Genomic DNA, 27,864 nt, shown 5'->3' on the forward strand with positions numbered 1-27,864 from the left:
GCTTCATACATCTACACCTGAGTAAAATGTATTTTTCATCCAAGAGTGATGTTCTGTTATTGGTCCTCTAGGTTGACTTACATCTCTCTTTGGTTTATTATTTGATTATCTATATCATCACATCGTAGCAACAATTTTAAGAATATTAATTGTTCATTAATATGGAGGATTTACGTCACTCTATTTTGCATCCACACGCTTTCGCTGCATCAGCCAGATAATCCCCCCACAGCTTCTTTTATTACAATATGGACAGGAAAGGAGATTGTTGCTCAACAATTGTGGCGCTTCCCAAATCTCTGTAATAATCAGTCTTCCCAATGCAGCTAATCAGAGCTTAATTCATTACAACTTGAAATGATGGAAGAAGGAATGTTGCAGAAGAGGACGTATCTGTAGCTAACATTTCTTTCCAATCTGATTTTTTTTGTCAGAACAGCAACTGAACGTCTTGAACAAGTCTGTGAGATTTTAGGCATTGAGTTGCTGTAATTGTTTGTTCTTGCCCAGAAATTCCTTGGTGTCCTCTAGGCTCTAGCTGCAATGAAGAGTACAAAGAATTTGGATTTTGGATTTATAATGCAGGGAGGCATTGAAGAGATAAAAGCTTGACATGGGATTCTTCTGCGGAATCCGGTAGGGTAGTCAACTACTACCGGATGTACCGATTTACTGTAATCACCAAGAATACAAGGGCTGGTTTTAAAAATACATAACTGATAATTGTCATTCTTACTGTTTTTTTGCAACTGAATAATATCTTCAAGCAGAATTATATTGGGAGGGATGCAGAAATAAATTGGGGCAACAGGGGAGCACATCAACTTTTGGACTATCAAATGGGGAGCACCCCCTAAATGGCCAAATAATACCCCTTTCACATAGCTAAGCCAGTTCGGACACGGATCACAATCCCAGATCCAACCCAGATCTGGGGGTGGATCAATAAAATAGAAAAAAATTAATAAAAAATATATATTTATATGCGTGAGTGAGATGTACATATTGTATTTAGGGTACTCTTTACCTAGAAGGGCGCCCGTCGCGGGCATCGCGGGTACATTTATGTATGGCCGCGACGCGACCGACGCGATGCCCGCGATTTCCCATTGAAACCAATGTTAAACATGAAAATCGTGTCGGTCGCGTCGCGGCCGGCCATAAATGTACCCGCGATGCCCGCGACGCGATGCTCCCGATTTCCCATAGGAATCAATGTTAAAAGGCGCGATGGACCCGATTTTACTGTTAAATGCCTCAATCCACCCGATTTGGCCATAGGAATCAATGTTAAATGGGCCACAGAGCCCATTAACCCTTAAATGTCCCCCCAAATTTTTAACGCCACCCCACGATCCACGCCAACCCGAAGCGTGGCGAGCGCAGCGAGCCCGCGAGGGGCGGCGGTACGCGTCCTCCGACCTTTTCATGCCCTACTATCCACTAGGGCGTGGTGTGAGAATATAATAGTGTGGCGAGCGCAGCGAGCCACCGAGCCCGAAGCGTGGCGAGCGCAGCGCGCCCCGCGAGGGGACGCGGATACCTTCACAGTTATGCGCGTCCCCTCGCGGGCTTCACAGGTGTCCGTGGCGAGGCGGACACCTGTGAAGCCCGCGAGGGGACGCGTCTACCTGTGAAGGTATCCGCGTCCCCTCGCTGCGCTCGCCACACTATTATATTCTCACACCACGCCCTAGTGGATAGTAGGGCATGAAAAGGTCGGAGGACGCGTACCGCCGCCCCTCGCGGGCTCGCTGGGCTCGCCACGCTTCGGGTTGGCGTGGATCGTGGGGTGGCGTTAAAAATTTGGGGGGACATTTAAGGGTTAATTTGGCCTTTTTGGCCCCAAATCGGGTCCATTGAGGCATTTAACAGTAAAATCGCGGTCAATCTGCCGTTTTAACATTGTTCCCTATGGGAAAATCGCGGTGATCGCGGTCATCGCGGTCATCCCGATTTACCCGCGATGACCGCGATTTTTACCCACGACGACCGCGATTTCAATCGCTGGCGCCGTTCTAGGTAAAGAGTACCGTATTTAGAAACAAAGGCACTCACAGGGGACTTTCAAGTAAAACATTTTTTATGGAAAGTACATTTTGGCCCAGAACAGGTTCAGGATCCCTGTTCCTGATGACATCATATTTAATTAGAGGTTCAGAAACTGAGTTCCTGCTGGTTCCTGCTGAAAAATAGCACTGGGTATAACTGAAAACTGATCATCCATCCGAGTGTATGGCTATGCATCCTAGGCTGGACCGACATTAAAAGTAATGGCGGAAAGTGTAGCCATGATAACTGGTTCACATTCCAGATACACAGGACCAGGCTTCCCCCTCCAGCAGAAGGGGTAATAAATGTATGTATGTATGTATGTATGTATGTATGTATGTATGTATGTATATATGTATGTATGTATGTATGTATTTACCACTTGTTTGAAACCAACATTTAGCACCTGCAAAATAAAAAAATAGACTCTGTACCACAGACTGTCCTCTTAAACATAGTTGCCTACCCTTCTGCATTCTGCAGGAGACTCCCTGAAATAGCAGCAATCTCCCTCTCTCCTGCAGTCTAGCAATCTCCCTCATTTCACCTAGCCCACATTATACAGTTACCTTTTTTGGGGAAAAAAGGAAATAGATACTGATACATTTACATTGAATCATCGGCACCATTTTCCAGCACTTTAGCAAGTATAGTAGCTCTTACTAACTGCTTTCGGGCTCATCTACATTTGTATATAAGTAGATTTAAAAGATAACTCTTAGATGTAGCAGTAAACACCCCCACTTCTAGGTGCCACATTCACAATCTCTCCATATATGGAACTAGACGCCCTTTAGGTGGAGCATGACACCCCCCCCCCCCCCCCTCAATGGGGCGCTGTGCAAAATTCTGCCTCCAACTATAATCTCCCTAAAACTATTTTTCAAAAGTAGGCAAGTATGCTCTTATATGTTTTCTGAAGAAAAACATTTAATATATTATAAAAATGTCAAATTCTCAGAGTGGTCAAAATGTTTACTATACTGTATTGTAAACAAAAAGCTAATGCATCTTTGAAGTGACAATATAGCCAATTCAAAATATGCCCAATTACTTATTGAATATATTTAATTTAGCAGATTATACTCAAAGCTCTGTTATGCATGCTCAATACAAATATCACATTCCATTGGGGGAATTTGGTCTTAGGTGCTTCTCAGTCCTACTACAGTCATACTCCATAGCAAAAGAGCAACCTGAAAGGGACTGTGGAATATGCCATGCATGTAATATCGGCATTGTGTAGCAGGGGCATGGCCATGATGATGTGACCACAAGCACCATGCGCCCTGTGCCACATCCTAACCTGAGCCCCCTGCTGCCATTCTACATCACACCTGCCAGCCTCGCCCCCTGCTGCACAAGCTCGCTTTCCTCTCCCAGAGGGGGCAGATGGAATGTTGGCAAACCGTTTGATTGCTCTCTTTCCTGCCATCCTTCCCTTGGTGGAAAATTGGGTTTTTCACTTCTGCTGTGAACACTAAAGTTGGGTATACATGCTTGCTTACCTGCCAATGTAGACAACGAACAACAGTGTGGGCCATGATGCATCTGGATGCCACTCACTAGTGATATCCTCTGCTGTCTTGCATGTTAAGGCGATGGGGGATATTGCAAAAAACCCACAGGTGTGTCCAACTTGTACGCACCTTAAGAGTATTTTCCCTGGTTGGTCGCTGCAGTGCTGGGGTCACGGCGGGCGGAGTAGACAGGCGGCTTTAGTGTTGTGTGGGTGAGCGCCTCATTAGGGGTGCATGTGCCACACTAAGGAGAATTTGAAGGGACAGCAGACAAAAATGAGCAGACGTCTTAAGGCCCATACACACTTAGAGATTTTCATTTCAAAAGACTTTGCCAAAATCTCTTAAAGATATATCTTTCACCAAAGTAGTGCGTACACACTGAACTATTTTCCCCAAAGAGCGAGAGATTTTCAAGCAGCGAAAGACTTTGATGAAAATCTTTCATTATAAAAGGATATTTACATAATGGGCGGGGTTTGTATTCCAAGGGTGGGAGCAGGGGCCCTTTAATTTCAGTGCATTTCTGTGCTTGGTGCCTAATTCAGAACTGATCACTGGGCTGGGTATATTTGGAGCCCAGTGATCAGGTAAATGCCGCCATGGCCGTTACCGCCATAATATACATTGGGCAGTAGCTGCAGTAACGCATACATTGCCGGCCTGCGCCAACAATGTATGTGTTGCATTTCTGCCATAATATAAATTGGTGGGCTGTGGTGCATATATAGATAGATAGAGGAGTATAAATCAGGCGGCACTCAAACACTTTTCAATCATCAAATAAGTGTATTAGCAGAAAAAAAAGTTTTCTGCTAATACACTTATTTGATGATTGACAAGTCTTCGAGTGGCGTCTGATTATTCCTCATCTATCGTCTGGCTGTTGCCCATTGGGAGGGCACTGGAGCGCACTAACCTCAGTGGGGGTGGCGGGAGTGGCGGCCTCATTAGCTATAGATATGTGTGTATGTATACACATATATATATATATATATATATTTATTTAAAAAAAAAATTGGACAGCCTTATCATTGTTGGCAGTGGTTATATATATATATATATATATATATATATATATATATATATATATATATATATATATATATATATATATATATATATATATATATATATTGATACAATCTCCGGCACTCGATCAAAGAAGCTCACCACATCAAAATATTGCTATGCAACGTTTCGGACCTTTTATTAGGCCCGTCGTCAGGCAGTACAGTATCAAAAAACAAGTGTACAACACATACCTTTATACCAGAAGCCTTCATCTTTGCCGCGCCGTCCCAGTCCGTGACTTCCGCCCCTCCACCGGAAATGTGGAGCTTGCGTCACTCCCACCTTCCCCGGGAGCATAGTACGTTGTCATGGTGATCTGGCGCGTCTAGATGATGCGTACATGTGCAGAAAGTAAATAACACCTAAATATGGACATACAACAAACAACACATTAATATATATATATTTACAATATGTACAGGTCAAGGATATAGGTGCAATATATAATACAGTTACCGATGATGCAATACGAGACTTATAAATTTCATAAAAACATACTAAGATTTAATTGCTCGTTAAGTCCCCTCGGATGTACTGTATCTAATATATGGATCCATTTGGATTCCAAACGCAGCAGCTGTTTACCCCTATCCCCTCCCCTGTGATCATCAGGGATATGATCTATTATCATATGTTTTAAACTGGATATGGTGTGATGTTCATTAAGAAAGTGCTTGGCGACCGGTTGGTCATTGCCTTTGCCACTTAGTGCTGCCCTTATGGCAGATCTATGCAGCGCCATTCTGTCTTTGAATGGCAATATGGTTTTACCCACATATGCCATTCCACATGGGCATTTAATCATGTATATAACATGTGTGGTACTACAGGTGAGCGGGTGTCTGATGGTGTATTTAGTGCCATTATGTGGGTGGTGAAAATACTTGCCAGCTATCATGTGACTGCACGTAGTGCAACCAGTGCACTTATGGCAGCCATTCTGTTTGGCATTTATACCCTTCATGGCATTAACATGTTCTGTCACGTCAGATCTTATCACCCAATCCCTTATGTTCTTGCCACGCTTGTAGCAGGGGCGCATCTTAGTTTTCTTCAAGCATTTCAGGTCCCTGTCATTCTGCACTATTGGCCACAAATTGTGGGTGATCCTTCTCACTTCCTTATGCATCACATCAAAATTGTGTACCCAGTTGATCACATCTTCTGCATCATTATTCTCTCGGTGAGTAGTGAGGACTTCATGTCGACTAAGTCTGTCAACCTTAGCTTTTGCTTTTGTCAGGGTTTGTTCTTTATAACCTCTCCGTCTGAATTTATCCAACATGTTTTCCATTTGGTCCTCACACTCTTTGGGGTCACTAGTAATTCTTTTAACCCTTAGTAATTGGGAATAAGGGAGGCTGTCTAGCGTTGGTTGGGGATGGTAACTGTCAGCTCTTAAAAGCGTGTTGCGATCAGTCGGTTTGCTGTATAAACTGGTCACTATTCTGTCACTTTCCAGTCTGATATTTACGTCTAAAAATGGTACACATTCCCTGCTCATTTTGAAAGTGAATTTTATGGGACTGTCTTGTTCATTGATATTACTCATCAATGTCTGGAAATCATCATAAGACCCAGACCATATAAGGAACAGGTCATCTATAAATCTTTTGAAAAATAGGACCCTGTCCCTTACTTCCCTGTTAAAAAACAGGTCTTTTTCTATAATGGCCATATAGGCATTGGCGTACGTTGGAGCGACATGGGATCCCATAGCAACGCCAGTGAGCTGGGCGTAATAGTTGCCATTAAAATAGAAATAGTTGCGTTCCAACACTAATCTCATTAATGTCACAAACCACTCTACATCAGGTCCTCTATATAGTTCGTGGTTAGTGAGTAATTTCTTTACAGCCAGCAGACCCGCCTCATGTGGTATGCTGGTGTAAAGACTGGTTATATCCAAGGTTACTAACCAGGCATTGTGCGGAAGGTTACCCAAATTCTGTAGACAAATCAACAAATCAGTGGTATCCTTAATATAAGTGTCCCCCGCCTGTACACATGGTTGCAAGTGATGATCTAAAAATTGTGATACATTGCTGTATAAAGAATCCCTTGCGGATATAATGGGCCTACCCGGTGGGTTGACCATATTTTTATGTATCTTAGGCAACGTGTACAGGAGGGGCACTCTTGGATAATCAACAGTAAGAAATTGCAGAGTCATATCGTTAATTACACCATTGTTATGCATTTCTTTCAAGGTATTGTCTAACTCAACCTTGAACCTCTTGGTTGGATCTCTGCTCAGTTTCATATAGGTACTGGTTTCACTGAGCTGGTTATAGATCTCTGCCACATATTTATCCACATCCTGGACCACCACCCCTCCCCCCTTATCAGCTGCTCTAAAGACTACATCACGGTATGTGCTGAGTTGTTTTAAAGCCTTCCATTCGTCTGAGTCCAGATTATTTCTATAAATGCAGGGAGTTTGTGTAGCTTCCAAGATCTGGTTGTCGACAGCTCTAGTGTAGCCTTGTATTGCTACATTGGTCGACACTGGATCAAATTTGGACTTTCTGCGAAAATGATTAATATCTGGTTCCTCAGTCCTGTCTTTTTGGTTACCAAAAAATTCTCTGAGTCTTAAGGTCCTGTTGAATTTATATTGGTCGACACGCCAATCGAATGTGTCGAATGTATTGGTGGGTACATACCCTAAACCTTTATTCAGGACCGCTGTTTCCTGTTCAGAGAATTTTCTTGTGGACAGGTTAAATACTAGGCATTCCTCTTGCCCCTGGCCTTGTCTTTTTTGGCCACGGTGGCACTGCCCGCCTCGTCTTGTTGGCTGTTTTTTGCGCCCCGTCCTCTCCGGGTCAGCACGCCTAAAGGGGGTCGTTGGGATGTTTTAGATCCTCTACCACGCTGGCTGGACTCATCAGAGGAGTTTTGATAATCACTGGAAGTGGCATCATCTCTTCCTCTCCGTCCATATTGGCGCTTCCAGTTGTGTCGATTATATCCCCAGAGGATTTCGGGTCAAGAACTCACCTACCATTGGGAGGTACAATAAAGATTTTGTACGCCGCTGGATAGCGGTCATGAATAAATGCTCCATGGACCTCATGACGCTAGTCGTGGAAGAATCAGCACGGGAATTGGCGCTGATTAAGAAAAAAATTGATGACTTTCAATTGAGTCACATTACAACTTTTTCACCAACAACTGAGACTGTATTGTTCAGTAAATTACAAACACAAGTGGCCAATTATAAGAAAGAACTCGTAGCGTTTAAAAAGAAAAAATTTGAGGTGGTGGACAAAGACTACCAGGAGTCCAGAGTTTACAGATGGTTAACAGGCGGACAGGAAAACCAATATAATCGACACAACTGGAAGCGCCAATATGGACGGAGAGGAAGAGATGATGCCACTTCCAGTGATTATCAAAACTCCTCTGATGAGTCCAGCCAGCGTGGTAGAGGATCTAAAACATCCCAACGACCCCCTTTAGGCGTGCTGACCCGGAGAGGACGGGGCGCAAAAAACAGCCAACAAGACGAGGCGGGCAGTGCCACCGTGGCCAAAAAAGACAAGGCCAGGGGCAAGAGGAATGCCTAGTATTTAACCTGTCCACAAGAAAATTCTCTGAACAGGAAACAGCGGTCCTGAATAAAGGTTTAGGGTATGTACCCACCAATACATTCGACACATTCGATTGGCGTGTCGACCAATATAAATTCAACAGGACCTTAAGACTCAGAGAATTTTTTGGTAACCAAAAAGACAGGACTGAGGAACCAGATATTAATCATTTTCGCAGAAAGTCCAAATTTGATCCAGTGTCGACCAATGTAGCAATACAAGGCTACACTAGAGCTGTCGACAACCAGATCTTGGAAGCTACAAAAACTCCCTGCATTTATAGAAATAATCTGGACTCAGACGAATGGAAGGCTTTAAAACAACTCAGCACATACCGTGATGTAGTCTTTAGAGCAGCTGATAAGGGGGGAGGGGTGGTGGTCCAGGATGTGGATAAATATGTGGCAGAGATCTATAACCAGCTCAGTGAAACCAGTACCTATATGAAACTGAGCAGAGATCCAACCAAGAGGTTCAAGGTTGAGTTAGACAATACCTTGAAAGAAATGCATAACAATGGTGTAATTAACGATATGACTCTGCAATTTCTTACTGTTGATTATCCAAGAGTGCCCCTCCTGTACACGTTGCCTAAGATACATAAAAATATGGTCAACCCACCGGGTAGGCCCATTATATCCGCAAGGGATTCTTTATACAGCAATGTATCACAATTTTTAGATCATCACTTGCAACCATGTGTACAGGCGGGGGACACTTATATTAAGGATACCACTGATTTGTTGATTTGTCTACAGAATTTGGGTAACCTTCCGCACAATGCCTGGTTAGTAACCTTGGATATAACCAGTCTTTACACCAGCATACCACATGAGGCGGGTCTGCTGGCTGTAAAGAAATTACTCACTAACCACGAACTATATAGAGGACCTGATGTAGAGTGGTTTGTGACATTAATGAGATTAGTGTTGGAACGCAACTATTTCTATTTTAATGGCAACTATTACGCCCAGCTCACTGGCGTTGCTATGGGATCCCATGTCGCTCCAACGTACGCCAATGCCTATATGGCCATTATAGAAAAAGACCTGTTTTTTAACAGGGAAGTAAGGGACAGGGTCCTATTTTTCAAAAGATTTATAGATGACCTGTTCCTTATATGGTCTGGGTCTTATGATGATTTCCAGACATTGATGAGTAATATCAATGAACAAGACAGTCCCATAAAATTCACTTTCAAAATGAGCAGGGAATGTGTACCATTTTTAGACGTAAATATCAGACTGGAAAGTGACAGAATAGTGACCAGTTTATACAGCAAACCGACTGATCGCAACACGCTTTTAAGAGCTGACAGTTACCATCCCCAACCAACGCTAGACAGCCTCCCTTATTCCCAATTACTAAGGGTTAAAAGAATTACTAGTGACCCCAAAGAGTGTGAGGACCAAATGGAAAACATGTTGGATAAATTCAGACGGAGAGGTTATAAAGAACAAACCCTGACAAAAGCAAAAGCTAAGGTTGACAGACTTAGTCGACATGAAGTCCTCACTACTCACCGAGAGAATAATGATGCAGAAGATGTGATCAACTGGGTACACAATTTTGATGTGATGCATAAGGAAGTGAGAAGGATCACCCACAATTTGTGGCCAACAGTGCAGAATGACAGGGACCTGAAATGCTTGAAGAAAACTAAGATGCGCCCCTGCTACAAGCGTGGCAAGAACATAAGGGATTGGGTGATAAGATCTGACGTGACAGAACATGTTAATGCCATGAAGGGTATAAATGCCAAACAGAATGGCTGCCATAAGTGCACTGGTTGCACTACGTGCAGTCACATGATAGCTGGCAAGTATTTTCACCACCCACATAATGGCACTAAATACACCATCAGACACCCGCTCACCTGTAGTACCACACATGTTATATACATGATTAAATGCCCATGTGGAATGGCATATGTGGGTAAAACCATATTGCCATTCAAAGACAGAATGGCGCTGCATAGATCTGCCATAAGGGCAGCACTAAGTGGCAAAGGCAATGACCAACCGGTCGCCAAGCACTTTCTTAATGAACATCACACCATATCCAGTTTAAAACATATGATAATAGATCATATCCCTGATGATCACAGGGGAGGGGATAGGGGTAAACAGCTGCTGCGTTTGGAATCCAAATGGATCCATATATTAGATACAGTACATCCGAGGGGACTTAACGAGCAATTAAATCTCAGTATGTTTTTATGAAATTTATAAGTCTCGTATTGCATCATCGGTAACTGTATTATATATTGCACCTATATCCTTGACCTGTACATATTGTAAATATATATATATTAATGTGTTGTTTGTTGTATGTCCATATTTAGGTGTTATTTACTTTCTGCACATGTACGCATCATCTAGACGCGCCAGATCACCATGACAACGTACTATGCTCCCGGGGAAGGTGGGAGTGACGCAAGCTCCACATTTCCGGTGGAGGGGCGGAAGTCACGGACTGGGACGGCGCGGCAAAGATGAAGGCTTCTGGTATAAAGGTATGTGTTGTACACTTGTTTTTTGATACTGTACTGCCTGACGACGGGCCTAATAAAAGGTCCGAAACGTTGCATAGCAATATTTTGATGTGGTGAGCTTCTTTGATCGAGTGCCGGAGATTGTATCAATATTTGCACCTTTCGTGGTCCGGGCACCGCAAGCGCAACTGAAGAGAGCCAGTGCCGACTGTTCGCAATATATATATATATATATATATATATATATATATATATATATATATATCGTAGAAGAAGTAGCAGCAGCACTCAGCAGGTCTTTCAAAAAAATTATTATATTTTCAAAGTGAACAAACTGACGTTTCGGAGCTCACATGCTCCGTTATCACAGTGAACTGGTGAGACAGTCCACTTTGATAACGGAGCATGTGAGCTCCGAAACGTCAGTTTGTTCACTTTGAAAATATAATAATTTTTTGAAAGACCTGCTGAGTGCTGCTGCTACTTCTTCTACGTTACATACCACCCCCAGAAGGCACTGAGGCTGCTGACTATATGGGAGAGTGCCAGGCTGCAGAATCCAAGTTATTTATATATATATAGTGGCAGTGGTCATATATATTTATATATTATATATATATATATATATATATATATTTATATTGTGGCAGTGGTCATATATATATATGGTCTCACCACGTAAAAATTGCTGCTGTTTTATTTTCAGCAGTAGTGATGCGGCAGCAGGGGGGCTGGAAGCTGCTGCGTGCGGGGGGCAGATGGACTTCGGAGCGGGCAGGCGGCTGAAAGCTCATGACGAGTGCTGACACCGATGACAGGTGACAGAGGGACCGGGAGTTGCTGCGTGCGGGGGGCAGATGGACTTCGGAGTGGGCAGGCGGCTGGAAGCTCATGCTGAGTGCGGACACCGATGACAGGGGGACCGGGAGCCGCTGCGGATGGCCAGACTTGCGGGCGGAGGGGTGGCTGCCGGCAGTGCGTCTTCCCCATGTTCCGTCTGAGCAGGGGAAGGGGGGAGAGAGCAGGGGGAGGCTTTGGGGCGGTATAGCGGGCTGAAAGTGGATAATCTTTCAGCCTGCTGCATACACACACAGCGATGATGGATAAAAAACCATCCATCATCGCTAGACATGCTGGTAAAACCAGCCGACGAGGGACCTCGCTAGCGATGATGCGGGAGCGCGCATCATCGCTAGTCGGCAGTCTGGGGGGCATACACACTAGTCGATTTTCAGCGGAAAATCGCTCAAAACGGCTGTTTTGACCGATTTTCAGGCGAAAATCGTCAAGTGTGTATGGGCCTTTAGAGGTGAAAGCCACTCAAACATGATGTTTTGATGATTTCAGCTCAAAGTCGTCAAGTGTGTATGGGCCTTAACTCTCTCAACCCAAGTGAACTTGTCAAAAAATAAGTGTGAAAATTGCCAAGCAACAACTTTTTTTAACGCAACATTTTTATTTGAATTGATATAACAAATGTGAGCAACGCTGGCATTTTCAGCGGATATTTTGAACATCTCTCACAAAGATGCTGGCACTCAAAGGGTTAATAACTTTTAAATATACACTTTTTTTTTTTAACTGCCGACGCAGATTCAGTAAGAACATCCTAATGGCCCTTTCTTCTCAGGAGAGCATACATTTACACTCTAATACTTGGATTATTTTATGGGTTTGTAGTAATGCTTTTACCAATGGTTAGAGCTAATTTGGGAAGCGTTGCAGCTGATTATGCATAAGTAAATGCTGCTCCTAAAGAGCTAGCTATAAGCACACGTTTTATATTTACAGCCTCTCGTCTTGTAATTGAGGTTGCTTCCTGAGTAAGATAATTATAACCACTCCAACACACAAGTGCAGCAGTTTTTTAAATAGATAAAACCCTCTCAGGACATGTATAAAAGGAAATATGTCTCAGAATCACAGAACACAGCATGTGCTACTGTACATGGTCTCAAAGATATGAGGACTCTCGTAGCAGTACTTTTATTGCATCTAAATAGTACGCGGACATTTGGTCGATACAATAGGTCGACACATAAAAAATGTCAACATGCCTTAGGTGGACACAAGCAAAATGTTTACATGTAAATGGTTGACAAAGAAAAATATAGTTTTTCATGATTTTTTTTTTAAAAAATGACTTGTTCATACTTCACCATCTGAGTGGGCATATAGGGAGAATATAAAAGTGCACCAAGTGCAGTGAGGCATCGTGCCCAGAGCATGGTGAGCTCAGTGTCCACGTTGACATATGTCGACAGACACAAAAAAACATGAAAAACCCATGTCAACCTTTTCATGTGTTGACCTACTGAATGTTGACATAATGACCCATACCCCATCAAAATAATTAATAGGTGCAGATCTGTTCCACTGCTTAGTTATGCCAAATACAATGTATAAATGCAAAAACTATTTAAACATTGCACTGGAATATTAGCTGTTTAACCTCTTTTTACTGTGGATATGAGTCAAACCTGCCTACTCTCCCTGACCTGTGTCATTGCAGACATGCTGCTCCCTCCCCTGGCTGTGCAATGCAGGGCATGCTATGATGGTGAGAAGAACATGCAGCCATGCCCTCACCTAAAACATACCTCCTAACTTTCTGGCTGCTGGAAGTGGGGCATGAAATTAGGGGGACGTGACCTATATTTGCGGTTTCCTGCAAGGCTAAGTCCCTTTTTGACACTGTGGGGGTGTAAGAGGGCCCGGCGCGCACCACTCGCTGTGCGTACTCACCTCGCCCGCTCCGCCTCCTACCTTCGGGCCTGTGACGGTCCCGGTACCTTCCTCTTGCTCCACTGGTCTCCAGAAGCGACTGCACCTGTAGGGGGAACAAGGGGGAAAACCCCCTAAGGGGGGGAGGGGATGCTCATCACAGGCACTATTGGCCTCAGAGTGGTTACGCCCGCTTGTGGAACACGGCAGGCGTAACTGAGGTGGGGGAACGCTCCGGGGAGGGGAAGGAGCACAAACAACACGACAACAGATTCAATACAATTTCTACTCACCAGTCGTTCACTGGTCCACCGTCACACTTCCAGTGCGGATACCAGCACCTGAAAAGGAACTCACGTAACCTCCTGCTCCCTAGGGCAGGGCAATACACCAACGCGCATGCGGCTTACCTCCTGCGCACCCTGCGGCCTGAAGCCGGCTTACGTAACTCGCGACCTAGCGCTGGATCCTTAGATGCCACAGCCTAGCGTCGCGCAACCTAGGACCTAACGCCGGATCTTCCGATGCCACGGCCTAGCGTCCTGCAACCTGGCGCCTAACGCCCGCGCAACCTGTGAACTAGCGCCGGATCTTCCGATGCCACGGCCTAGCGTCACGCAACCTGGCGCCTAACGCCCGCGCAACCTGAAAAGGAACACAATCTGCACAGGGCCACGATTGGTGAACCCCAGTACAGCATACAGTACACGGTGTCAAGTAAAACAGTGCAATGTAAAGAGACAACACTGCACCAACACCTAGCGAGGGCCTACCTCCCTCTGGCTGTTCCTAGCCTTACCGCGATACCCCTTGCGGCGATAACTGCACTCGAGGCCTGTCGATACAGGCCCGTTACTTCTAAGGAGAGGCCTCAGCCCGAGCAGGGTCTGAGCCTCGTACACGATCAGGGCCTTGCGCCCACAGCCAGCTGGACCTGGTGTCCAGTGACCCAATAACCCAATGGGGCCCGAGGGGCCTACTATGTAAGGGCCTAAAGCCCAGAGCACCACTGGGCCTAATGCCCACCCACACACAAAGGGGCTAATGCCCAACGACACTAGAGGGGCCTAATGCCCAACAATACAGGAGGGCCTAAGGCCCAACAGTGCAAAAGGGGCCTAAGGCCCAACAATACAAAACAGGGGCCTAAGGCCCAACAATACAACAGGGGCCTGAGGCCCAACAATACAAAACCTTAAGTCCCCACAGGCCTAGAGCCCGACTACAATACCCACAGGCCTGGTGCCTGAATTGGGCCCACGGACCTATTGCCCGCACACCTGGTGGTCTAGGGAGGGGACCCGCACTGTGGACTTACCCATCCTAGGGCCTTCCGCTGGACCAAGCCTGGTCCAGCCACGAGGGTGGTCCGTCTTCACCGGAGGTGGGATGCTTCCCACCACCTCCGGGCTTCCTGCAGTCTTCACCGGGGCAGCGGGGGGCCGGGGCAAGCTCTTTTGCGTTGCACCCCGCCGCACCCGGGCTTCCTCCGTCTTCGCCGGCTGTCCCCGGCGCTGTGTCCTTCGCCCGGCGGGCGGCAGCGTGTAGCAGTACTCCGCACACAGCTGCCGCCTCCCGGGGCTTCCGGCGGCAGACCTCGCTCCGTCCAGCCGTCTCCTCTCCTCTGCTGCTCCGTCGCCGACTTCCCCTTCCCGCCCCCGGCGCTGGTTAGTTCAAACCAGCACCCGGGGGCGGGGCTCGTGACGTGGCGAGCCAGGATTGGCTCGCCGCCGCCACTTCCCATTGGGCGCCAGAGCGAGAGCCATGATTGGCTCTCCTTTGGCGCCGTATTCAAATCCCCTTTGTTCGTGGGGATCAGCGGCGAAGGCTCGCCGCTGCCCCCACGCCTGGCGTCACTGGAGGGTCTGCTTCCGGCTCCCCGGGGTGGCGCCAGGCCACCCCAGGCCAGGAAGCAGGCGCCAGCCAGCAGCAGGGCCAGTGACCGCACTAGTACACTGGCCCTGGCTGCAGGGGGCGGCACCACCCGGCGGCGGCACTGCCCCTTTCGTCCCGGTGCAATAGCACCGGGGCATATTTCTACAGGGGCATAGCCCAGAGGCTCTGTGAGCCTCTAGCCATGCCCCCAGTCCCCCTGGCTGCGGGAATAAACACTGTTCGCATGCGCACAGCGTCTATTTAGCGCTGCTCAGCAGCTGACAGGGGGGACTCAACAGCCACCCCCTCACCACAGGACACTGCCTGCCCCGGGCGGGACGCGGGAATGTCCCAAAAAACCTTGACATTCCTGTGAGAATCAGGACTGTTGGGAAGGTATTCCTAAAATCTTGTGTGTCCCTCTCTGCCCCTTATGTGAAGCCACGCCCCCATATCTCTCAGCACTGTCCCAACTTGGCTTTCTTCCCAAGAGTCGGCAACTTTAATTTGAGTTGTATGCAATGCCAGTATTTTTGGGAGTTGAGCTATTAGCAGTTATCCGAGATTCTGAAACGCAGATGCGTCGCAACAAATAAATCACAATCCCATACAAATAAAACATGGTGCAGCATCTTATTTCCCATGCTCATACTGCATGACCATAGCATTGCCCAGGGTTACCCAGGCATTTCTATTATCAAATGATCTGTGACCAACTCTGCATATCTGTATGCTATACTTGCCTACTTGACCCTCTCCATGAGGGAGTAAATGCCCTGTTCCTAGACCTCCCTGGTAATGTATGATTGCAAACAGAGTTGCATTTGGGTAGATTCAAACTGAAATCTAAAATCGCAGTGTAAAAATAAAGCAGCCAGTATTTACACTGCACAGAAACAAAATAACTCCACCTGCAGTGCACATGGTTTTGTCCATTAAAGAAGGACTAACAAACTATAAATTTGCGCCCTCCCATACTTTACAAAGGGACAGCGCACACTGAAAGAAAGACGTGTGGTCTCACAAGGGGCAGGATGCTCTAACATCCGCCGCCCTACATCGCAGCACATAACCGGGCTTCGCATTCTTAATAATCACACATGCTCTAACATAGGTGATTATTAACACAAGGGACAGTTCTTATGATAAGAGCTATCCCTTGCGATCCGGCTCTGGCACTGAACTTCCGAATCTGAGACCCGAGATTCTGTCTGCGCATGCGCAGAGCGTGGGTCTGGATGCAGGGCATGCTGGGAGGGATCCATGACGGATCTCTAACCCAGCTCTGCAGTAAGAAGCCCATAGGCTTCTGCAGGGAATCACCATTTCTGGTTTAGAGAATCCCGCCCAAGGAAGGGGCATGGCCACACAATAGCACTCCCATTTCAAATTACAACACACAGTAGCATAATCTTATTCACATTACACAGCACCAGTGACATAACTACACATTTTGGTGCCTTGTGCCAGAAAGAGAATTGGTGACTGCCCTACCATTAGAACCAAAACTGGGAGAGTGCGCACCAATGGCGCGCATCAAATATATGGGCACATGGCTTCGTGGGGAAGGGGCGTGGCCATATCAAGCTACCAATAACACTGTAATGCCCATTACACATTATGCTACACACATTGTAATGCCCATTACACATTATACCACACACAGTAATGTCTGTTACACATTATGCCATACTGTTAATCATAATGTCCCTTACACAATATGCTGCACATCATAATGCCCATATGACATAATGTAATTACATACATTATGCTACATGTAATGGCCAAAGTAATCCTGCATATGAACACAGTGTTATCACTGCTTATACATAACACCCAAAGTTGCCTACAGTAGCAGAGCTGCTTATATATAGATAATGCCCACAGTTACCGACAGTAGTAGCGCTGTTTATACAGTACATAATGGCCACACCAGTTGCCAAAAGTAGTAGTGCTGCTTTTACATAAGCCCACACCAGTTGGTGACAGAAGTAGCGCTGCTTATACATAATTCCCCACAGTAACCGACAGTAGTAGCACTGCTTATATATAATGCCTACACCAGTTGCCGACAGTAGTAGCACTGCCTATAAGTATACCTACACCAGTTGTCAACTGTAGTAGCGCTGCCTATATGTATGCTAACACCAGTTGCTGACGGTAGTAGCGCTGCCTATACATATGCTCACACTAGTTGACAATGGTAGTAGTGCCGCCTATACGTATGCCCACACCAGTTGCCGACTAATAGCAATGCCTATACATATGCCCACACCAGTTGCGACTGTAGTAGTGCTGCCTATACATATGCCCACACCAGTTGCCGACTGTAGTAGTGCTGCCTATACATATGCCCACACCAGTTTCCGACAGAAGAAGCGATGCCTATACACATATGCCCACACTAGTTGCCAATGGTTAATAGTTGCTGACACAGTAGTACTCTCACATGTCACTTACCTAGTTCAGGGTGGCAGCTTCCTTTTTTCAGAAGTCTGGCTCCCCATGTAGCGTCACCCCTTTTGTCCTGTGTAGCCCCTCCTCCTCCATCCATGTATCCCTGCCCCTTTTCGGTCCCTGCCGCTGACGGGGTTGGGGAATCAGGAGGGAGCATTGTGCTGCCGGCGCCGCTGCCTATCACCCAGTGTGAGAGATGCAACAGCAGCCACAGAGGACAGCAGGGGATGCAGAGCAGGGAGAGCGCCTATACTGCCCGGCGCCTCCCTGCTCTGCATCCTTTGCTGAGCGGGTAGTGCCGGCCCTGCATGCATGCGTGTGTGTGCGTGGTACCAAGCCAGCATCCAAATGTAGTAAAACATCAAAAGATGACAGTAGGCTGATACAAATCTTTGTTATGCCATGCTGTAAATTTAATGTGACTCAATCATCATATATGTGTCTAGTGTCCATTTGTATGTCTCCAAAACAATGTCACCTGTTGGTAGTGAGTGAAACTAAGGCAATTACAAGGTACTGTAGCAGACTAACTTTCGAAGCATTAGCTTTGAGCAGGCTTACTAGTAATCATGTAATCTACATGTTTCCACTTTTTTTTTTTCAAAACTAAAACTATGCCAGGGGTTCCCAGTTATGCAGTGAGCCCATTTCATTTTTTTATTATTATTATTATTATTATTATTATTATTATAAGCATTTCTGTGTAGGATCTGACTACAATAAATTTAGCTGCAATATTCCTACTGCACCTGTGTGCTGAAGTAAAGCATTATTCTCACCTGATAAAAACAAATCTTACAAGCTTTGACAGTGACAAATTGGCATTTAACCATGGGTATGGCTCACGGGTATTATTGAGGAGCCAGAGGTATCTGGAAACCATAGTTCCTTTTTTCAGAAATGATCACAGATAATTCATGTCAACATAATCTGATGGTTCTGACCAACATTAGGAAAAAGGTAAAGTGTTATCGTTTTATGGCTGACTTTATGGGTTCCTTTTGATTAACCTGTTGCGCACAGACAAACTGGCTTTGCTGAGATAACACATATGAAGATCAATAAACAATCAACAGAGCAGTTAGATAGCAGTAACATTAGTAGTCTATTACAGTTCAAATTTGTTCATCTGTCCAAGAGATAATAGCTCTATTTTCAACAGTTTATGCCATCTGAAATATCAACTATAAGCACTAAGCATGAACAGTCTAATGCTGGGCCGGGTCTCGGCACCTGCTCAGATGCTGCCCAGCTACTACCGTCCCTGGCTGTGCAGCTCTGTGCAGCAGGACGTGGTCAGAGGTCACGCTGCGCAGGTGCACAGCCGCACTGCCCACACAGCTCCCGTCCGGCTCCCAGCCGCACCGCATCCGCCCATGTAAGTAAATATGCAGGATTGTTTTTAGTAGGGAGGCCAGCATTTTTCAATCCCAAATCCTGGGATTGAAAAAAATGCCCAGTGATTGGCTTCCCTACTGTTAACCAATGTTTGCAGTAGAGGTTTAAGGCTCCCATACATTTGTGCGACTTCTCGGAAGGGAGAAGTGGTATGCGATTCTTCTTGAACTGCCTAGGACCTTCCCGGGTGGCAGGATCGCATGTGGTCCTTTTGCATATGATATATGGCATGCGATCCAAGCAAGTTCTGCCAGAGGCTGTCATCCAACAGATCCTAGGTGCTCCGATCCAATGCGCACGGGACCACGCATCAGATCGGAGCATCTAAAACACATAGTTTTTTGTCTGATTTCTCAACCAGAGGAATTGGAATCGGGCAAAATCACATTACTGTATGGCCACTTTTACAGTGATAGGCAGTTATTATGGGTTGGGTGCGGATTGTCAGCAGCAGGTGGTAACAAGGCTGTCAATGTGTTCTAGGCTGTCAATGTGTTCTACAGTTAAACCTAGCAAATCCCTCCCACAGCATAACCCTTAATGTGCCGGTACCCCCCTACCCCGGAGCCTAACCCTAAATTACCCTTTTGCAGTCCAACTCAAACCCTAACCCTTCTACTTACCGATTCAGGTTGTTGGCATTTCCACTGATCAGGATCCCACTGTCAACATTCTGATGGTCAGGATTGTAAACATCAGAATGCCAACTACATTCCATTTATACTGTACATCTAGCCACCGCCACAACACAAACACAATGGGACTTATTTACGAAGCATCAGGTAGTTAAGTCAGGCATTTCTTATCATGTTATGCTTGATAGTTTAAAGGGCAATGCCATTACTAGCTATGCATTGCTTTTTAAATATTGGGTGACCGACATAACCCGACGCTTCATTAATAAACTTTAGTGTATGTTTAATGCTTAAGAACTATCAAGAAGAAAGGTAATCTTCCATGAATACACCGGGTGAAATAAACGTATATAGAATGATGACCACCTTCTGCCATCACAGGACAAGGTTTTCGAAAGCTGAGAAAACAGGGTTACTGAGCAGTGCTACTTTTTGCTTGCTGTGACTGTGACAATGCTTGCTGCCTAGTAACCACACATGATTGACAGCTTTATATCCTTTACATACTAGTGTGAAAAGATGGATATTATTATAAATGGAAAAAAGCAAAATAATAGGATTCTCCCCGGTCAAATTATAGAGAGGGGGGTTACAAAGTATTATCAACACCTCTAGCTGGAATAAGATGCAAAGTACAGAACAAATAAAATAAACCCTGTTGCCATAGAATTAACCGTATCACCTCTACTAGAAACACAGGAATGTTCTATCATTTGTATATACATTGTTCTTAACCATAATCCTACATTGCACAGGGTAAAAGAGCTTATGCGGAGCACAACGAGCATTTCATTTCCTTGCAATTCATTAAAGCACAATTTGAGTGTTACAATAGAATTATTGGTGTAAGCTAGATACCCGTCAGCACTGAAGAACCAGTAGAATCTGTTAATGCATTGCCCACCTTTCCTGGAGCAGGAGAACCTGGGGTTTTATTTTTAGTGGGTTGTTTGACACAGAAAAGGTTAATATGTTGTCTCAGTGTGTGCTCTGTTAGTGAGATGTATTGTACAGCATTTCTCCATAGTATTAAACCAGCCACTGAAATGAAATGCACATTTATGGCTTCTCTAAGCATACATTATCATTCCCTACCTTGAGCAGGTCTGGGATGGCAGATCTCTGTTCCGCACCGCAAAGGTAGGTTCAGGAGACACAGTTGGGTCTAAGATGCTGATCCGTTAGATGGCTTAGCACTGACTACCTTCAATATGCTCCAGCAGTCGGTGTTGAGTCGAAAGTGTCTCATTCCTTATCTTACTGCAGGGGGAGTGTGTGCATGAGCGAGGGGGACAGGGAGGGAGAGATGTGTTCAGCCGGAGGAGAGCTGCAAGACATGAAGAAGAATTCAAAACCAACAGGAAGGCAAAGTAGCACACATGCATATCGCTAGGTTACATATAGTGAATGTTAGGCCTCAATCACCCGCAAAGACCCTCAAAGGAAATCTCAGTCAGAATGAAAAGGAACTGACCTGCGTATCATTCACGTGCGGCTTAAATAGCAGAATGCAATTATCAAATGTCAAGAGATCTGATCAAGTCAACAAAGTTTCAAAACCCCAGACATGATGAGTAGCAAAGACTATTCCACATACAGTGTTGTACAGAGATTAAGGTCAGACAGAGCGAGCTTTTATTTATAGAGAGCTACAGGATGCCCAAAGATTAAAAATATGTATTTACATAATCATCCATCGATATATAGAAGTATGGAAGAACTGTTGGACAGAGGGCCTCACTTGGACTAGAAAAATAAAGTAGTTGTACATTAATGCCAGGTACACACTAAACAATGCATGTACCTGGCAACCTCTTTAGCGAAACATGACCAGGCAAGTACATACACACTTTAGCTCATAGATTCTAGGATCTATGAGTAAGTCACCAATGAGCCGCATTTAGCCAAGTCCAGCGTTCACTTCTATCTGCTTATCCTACTGAACCCTCCTCTCTTCCTCCACACCCTCCAGACAGTTGGCCTTACAAGTATTGTTCTGGCCTAGTTCACCTTTTACCTCACTAACCACTCCTTCTCGGTGCCTGCCTCAGGCTCCACCTCACCCACTTCAATGGTGTATGCGGGGGGGGGGGGGGGGGGGTATCGGGAAGCCCCCTCCCTGACTCTATTTGCTACACATGAAAAAGAAACTATAGTAATTTAGGCAATTTTAGTACTGTATACACTTTAAATAGTAATGTAGGCAATGCATGCAATGTACTTTAATGCAAACTAAAATCTAGTGTTCTAAAACCTGTGGTACAGTATACTGCTAGTAGGGCAGGATTGGAAGGCAGTTCCTGACAAGTCCAGAGTCTAGAAACGGTCTCCAAAAGTTAATAATTCACTTTTTACTGAGCACCTCCAAGTGCCAGGTCCAAAATACTAAACTATGCTGAAATTAGGGATGTGCACCGGCCACTTTTCAGGTTTTGGGTTCTGATTACCTTGAGGTTTTGGGTTCTAATGGGTTTTGGCAAAACACCTCCTAAGTGTTTTGTGTTTGGATTTCTTGGGTTTTGGGTTCTGATTTTTTTGTTAAAAAAGCATAAAAACTGCTAAAACCGCAGAATTTTTTTTTTTTTTTTGCTCCTACGCTATATTAACCTCAATAACATTCATTTCCACTCATTTCCAGTCTATTCTGAACACCACACAATATTGTTTTTAGGACAAAAGGTTGCACCGAGGTAGCTGGATAACTATGCTAAGCCACACAAGTGTGCGGCACAAACACGTGGCTCATGTAAGAGTGACACTGCAGAGGTAGATACGGTAGTATTAGGCAGTGGGCCCCAGACCAGACAGGTAGATACGGCAGTACTAGGCACAAGACAGGTAGATACGTCAGCAATACTAGTATGTGCACCAGCAGAATTTATAATAATTAATTTTATTATTAGGTACTGCTTGGCAGTGGCACTCAGTGGCACACGTCAGTGCACCAGCAGCATGGAATTATTTTTTACAGTCCCACACAGCACAAGTATTATTTTTTAATTAAATTAGATATAGCAGCCTAGTATGTAGTTGTACTACTAGGTAGGTACACTTAGGCAGTAGCACTGCCCGTGGCAACAGTGGACTGAGTAAATAATACTGGCAACCTCTATTCACAGTATTCAGTGCAGGCAGCACCAGTGGACTATATATAATTCAATTAATTATTAATAATATAGCAGCCTAGTAGGTAGAGAAAATAAACTACTAGGTAGGTAGGCAGGCAGTAGCATTGCCAGTGGTCACCTTTCAAAAGGTAGTTATATTACACACCACCAGTAGCTTTATGCAGTGCACCAGCAGAATTTATATAATAATTAATTTTATATTAGGTACTGCTTGGCAGTGGCACTCAGTGGCACACGTCAGTGCACCAGCAGCATGGAATTATTTTTTACAGTCCCACACAGCACAAGTATTATTTTTTAATTAAATTAGATATAGCAGCCTAGCAGTGGCTAACTTTAAATTTTGCTCCCCCCTGCCAAAAATCTTTCTGGCGCCCCCCCCCCCCCCCCCCCCCCCCCATAATGCACCTTACACTATATGCCACTCACCGTAGGACCCCTTTCACAATATGACACAATGTAAAGACACATCTCACATGTATAATGCGCATTACGGTGTGTGGAATATGCACATTATACATATGCCACAAACCCTGTTGCCCATTATACATTTGCCACACACCGTGATGCTCATTATACATATGCCACACACTGTGATGCCCAATATACATATGCCCCACACCGTGATGCCCAATATACATATGCCACACACGCGCGATGCCCAATATACATATGCCACACACCGCGATGCCCAATATACATATGCCACACACCGCGATGCCCAATATACTTATTCCACACACCGCAATGCCCAATATACATATTCCACACACCACAATGCCCAATATACATATTCCACACACTGCGATGCCCAATATACATATTCCACACACTCCCCTCATGTATAAGCCCCGCCCCTCGTGGCCCACTAATCCCAGCACTCAGAGCCTCTCCAGGTGATGTGCAGAACACAGCAATCAGCCCCAGCCCAATCACGTAGCTGCAGCCTGACCTGGTCCCTGGCAGCCGAAGCATCCTTCCTGGCTGTGAGATATATGCACACAGTGCAGCAGTGCTACATTAATGCAATGGCCCGGGGCACATGGCACCCTGCCCCCAGCCACTGTGCAGCACCCTGCTGCCCCTAGAACTTTACTGATGTTCTTCAGCCTCCCAAACCCAAGTCTCCCCAGCACACACTCACCCTGCTCGCTGCTCCATCTTCGTTGGCGGCATGGCTCCTCTTCAATGTCCCCCTCTCTTCAGTCATGTAGTAGGAGACTAGGGATTTCCTGGAGAATGCACAGGTGGGTGTGTGTGTGTGTGTGTGTGTGTGGGGGGGGGGGGGGGCGGCTGCCGTCTGTGTTTAAGTGGGGATTGGGGGGGGGGGGGGGTGTCATGGTGGAGACTGGAGAGGAGACAGCTCTGTGAGAGCCCGGGGGAGGGGAGGAGCAACGGCTTGCTTGCCTGCATGCTCACCACAGCTACAGGCTGGTGCCTACTAGTACTGCCTACACGCGTCGCTATTGAACAGCTGAGATGCCGCTCGGCTCCCCCTGAACTGCTACACGGCACCAGCTCAGCTGTCACTCAGCACAGCAGGGAGCCAGGAAGCGAAGAGCTCTCTTATTAATCCGATCTGCAGTACTGCACATCCCTCTCCCTGCTCTGCTGAGTGACAGCTGAGGTGGTGCTGTGTAGCAGTGCAGGGGTTCCGAGCGGCAGGAGGGGGGCCCTTAATCCGGCTCTAGGGTATGGAGCCACCTGTGACCTCTTCTAGGAGGGAAGGGGAGGAAGGTCCCGACTCCCGGGCAGAGGAGGGGGAGGAGGTATCCACCGGAGGGGACATAAGTACTCACGGGCTACAGACCTCACAGCGGCAGCCTCAGCGGATGTGAGAGGTACTGTGGAGGTAGAGTTCCTGCTGCCGGCGCCGCTGACTGACAGCTTGGGACAGCGCCTCCCGAGTCCCTGCACTGCAGTTTTTTTGCCTGGTGGAGCGCTCCCTGCAGACGGCGCCCCCACTGCCACACGCTCCCCCAAGCGGCAGCGGGGGCTGCCTTACGCTAGCTACGCCACTGCAGCCTAGTATGTACTAGGTAGGTACACTAGGTAGGCAGAAGCACTGCCAGTGGCAACAGTGGACTGAGTAACTAAATAATACTGGCAGATTCAGTGCAGGCAGCACCAGTGGACTATATATATAATATATATAATATAATTAATTATTAATATATAATATAATATTACAGGCACTAAATAATACTGGCAGATTCAGTGCAGGCAGCACCAGTGGACTATATATATAATATAATTAATTAATTATTAATATATAATATAATATTACAGGCACAGCACCAGAGGTAGGCACCATCACAGAGGAGACAGTAGTACTACAGGTACACAGTTAGACTGTTCTCCTAAGCAGAGAGGAGAACAGAGTACACAGCAGCACTGAGGGAGACAGCCCCAGCGAATAAAATAATTAATTACAGCACAGCACACCAGAGGTAGACCGCACAGAGGAGACAGTAGTACTACAAGTACACAGTTAGACTACACAGCAGCACTGAGAGACAGCACCAGCGATTGAAAAATATTGCGCTCAAGGTCAAGCTCAAGTTTAAGCCCCAGCAGCAGCACCAACACACCCTCTCCCAACCCACTACTTGACTGGAGTGAAGATGGCGGGCGCGGCAGCCACTTTTAAAGCCTCGCGAAATCCGGCGCTGGGAGTTGACGTTCTGATCACGCGGACGGACCAAGTCAGGCGGAATCGGGCTCGGAATGATGACGTCCGTGGGGGCTCGGATCTCCGGAATCTGAGTCTGCACATCTCTAGCTGAAATATATGTAAATTGGTAAATAGCGCCCCTTGTACATGTTATTCCCACAGTATTAGTGCCCCTTGTACACATTGCTAATACGGTAGTAGTGCCTCTTGTACACATTACTACCACAGTAGTTCCCCTTGTACACATTTCTCCCACAGTAGTATTGCCACTTATACACAATTACCACAGTAGTAGTACCCCTTATACTTATTGCCCACAGTAGTAGTGCCACTTATATACAATGCCATAGCAGTAGTGCCCATTTACACATCATGCCCACAGTAGTAGGGCCTTGCTCCACTACTGCTGCGCTTGGCACACTACCATTCACATTCAAAGTCTATGTGGATGGTAAAAGATGAAAAAAAATCCCAAAAAACATACCAATAACTAGGACATTACAGCTGGGCATAACATTTACAAGGCAATGGCATATTTAGAATGGGTGCAGTGAAAGCACTCAGGACTCACTTGGCTCAAGGGGGCCCACATCACACCCTCTTTACCCATATATAGTGAAATCTACTTCTTTGCCATCCCTGGATGTGTTGGCCAGAAGCCAGACACTGCAGCTTGGCAGATTTCACAGGTTAAAATTGTGCTGTAGCCATTTTCGCAGTTTTTTGGCGTGTGCAGTAGAGAAGTCTCAAGGAACAAGATGCGGGCCCCATGTTTCCAGAGACCTGCACAGTAAACTCTGGCACAAAGCTAGAGTATACTGTAGTACCAAAGAGGAGGGGACCCATATGTAGTCTGCACACAGACCCTCTTCTCTCCCAAACTATTAGAATCGAAGGCACTATTATGGGGCAGTCACAAAATGGGGTAGAACAGCGCTGCCCAGCCAGGCGCTCTCTTACCTGCAGCGCAGGCAGAGTAGTATTCTGCCAATCATTGCACCATCTGTCTGTTGGAGCCAACTCTCTACATGCTTTAAATCTGCTCCACCACTCCCTTGGGGTCTGCGGCCATCCCGGCCGATACGATGTGCGCACCAAGCTGGAGTTATCCTCCAAGCCCAGTCATGGGCAGCGCCATGACAGTCCACATCAGCTGACCATTCTGCATCCAATGAGCAGTATATCTGCCATCAGGTGATGGTTTTAAACCAATCATCAGCAAGCCAGTGGTATAAAGTCTCCCAGGTCCTTTGCTTTATCGGTACAGTATTAATTCCAGTGTTCATGTAACAGCTGGCCTGCAATGTTCCACCTCCTCTGCATTTAGCAGTACAATACTAATCCTGGTGTTCCTGTGTAGCTGGCCAGAACTCCAGCAGCACATCTGCTTCATTGGTTCAACACCGGTGTGGACTAAATCATCATCCTTCCCAGCAGCTCAGTATCTCTCTGGTCATATTCTAAACTAGTAGGTGCTGATTCTGCTCCAGCTTTCCATCTGTATGGGAATTATTTAATCCCAGTGCTTTCATATCCTGAATAGCTGTCCTGCACCAGCTCTACTGTCCCATAAACCAGCCATATTGTGCTCCCGAGATTCAAGTCACAGATCTGCACTTCAGCAAACTCCAGGTTCAAAAATGACCATATCCATTAACTAGGGCACTATTGAGGGACAGAAAAGAAACAATTGCTCCCAGCAGCATTTGGGCTCAGGTTCCCCCATAATCTTGCTTTGGGTCTTAACCGTGCACTAGCTATAATGTGGATGGATCTGGCTAAATAATGGCAAATTTATAAATTATTTAATCTACTGTACAGTCTCAATCGACATAACAAAGAAGGAAAATGGGTCAATTGATAGCAGGATTTGGTGATTTATGTAAACAAATGAAACTACAAGGCCAGTTGCATTGTAATTTACTAGGCTGACAATATCAGAGCAGCGGGTGACAGAAACCCCAACTTACCCATTATGTACTACAGTGTGAAATACCCAAATATGAGCCAGAAGTCAGACATGGTGAAAGTGAAACATCTAAATATCTTGTGACTCAGAAATGGATAATATAAGAAACATACCCACAAAGTACAGTCAAACAGTGGCAGAACAGATTGCTGGGAGCAACTTGAAATTACCTGGTTAACAAGAAGTGTATACTTGATCTGAAGTCCAAGATAAAAGGGATTGTTAACAAACACTGGTTTCAGGCAGCAGGTTTAGGGCAAACAAGAAT

At 45.8% G+C, this 27,864-nt stretch overlaps 1 long non-coding RNA gene across 1 annotated transcript; it reads right to left on the bottom strand.

Moving 5' to 3' along the window:
• On the bottom strand, positions 1 to 27,864 carry LOC146007717 (uncharacterized). Its single transcript, XR_014444392.1, has 3 exons — positions 27,767 to 27,864; positions 20,921 to 21,152; positions 1 to 538 (listed from the first exon to the last, which is right to left on the bottom strand). It is a non-coding gene; the product is annotated as an uncharacterized LOC146007717 (long non-coding RNA).

The sequence above is a fragment of the Crinia signifera genome, chromosome 6 (genome assembly GCF_055691185.1).
Source record: "Crinia signifera chromosome 6, ASM5569118v1, whole genome shotgun sequence".
Classification (NCBI taxonomy): Eukaryota; Metazoa; Chordata; class Amphibia; order Anura; family Myobatrachidae; genus Crinia; species Crinia signifera.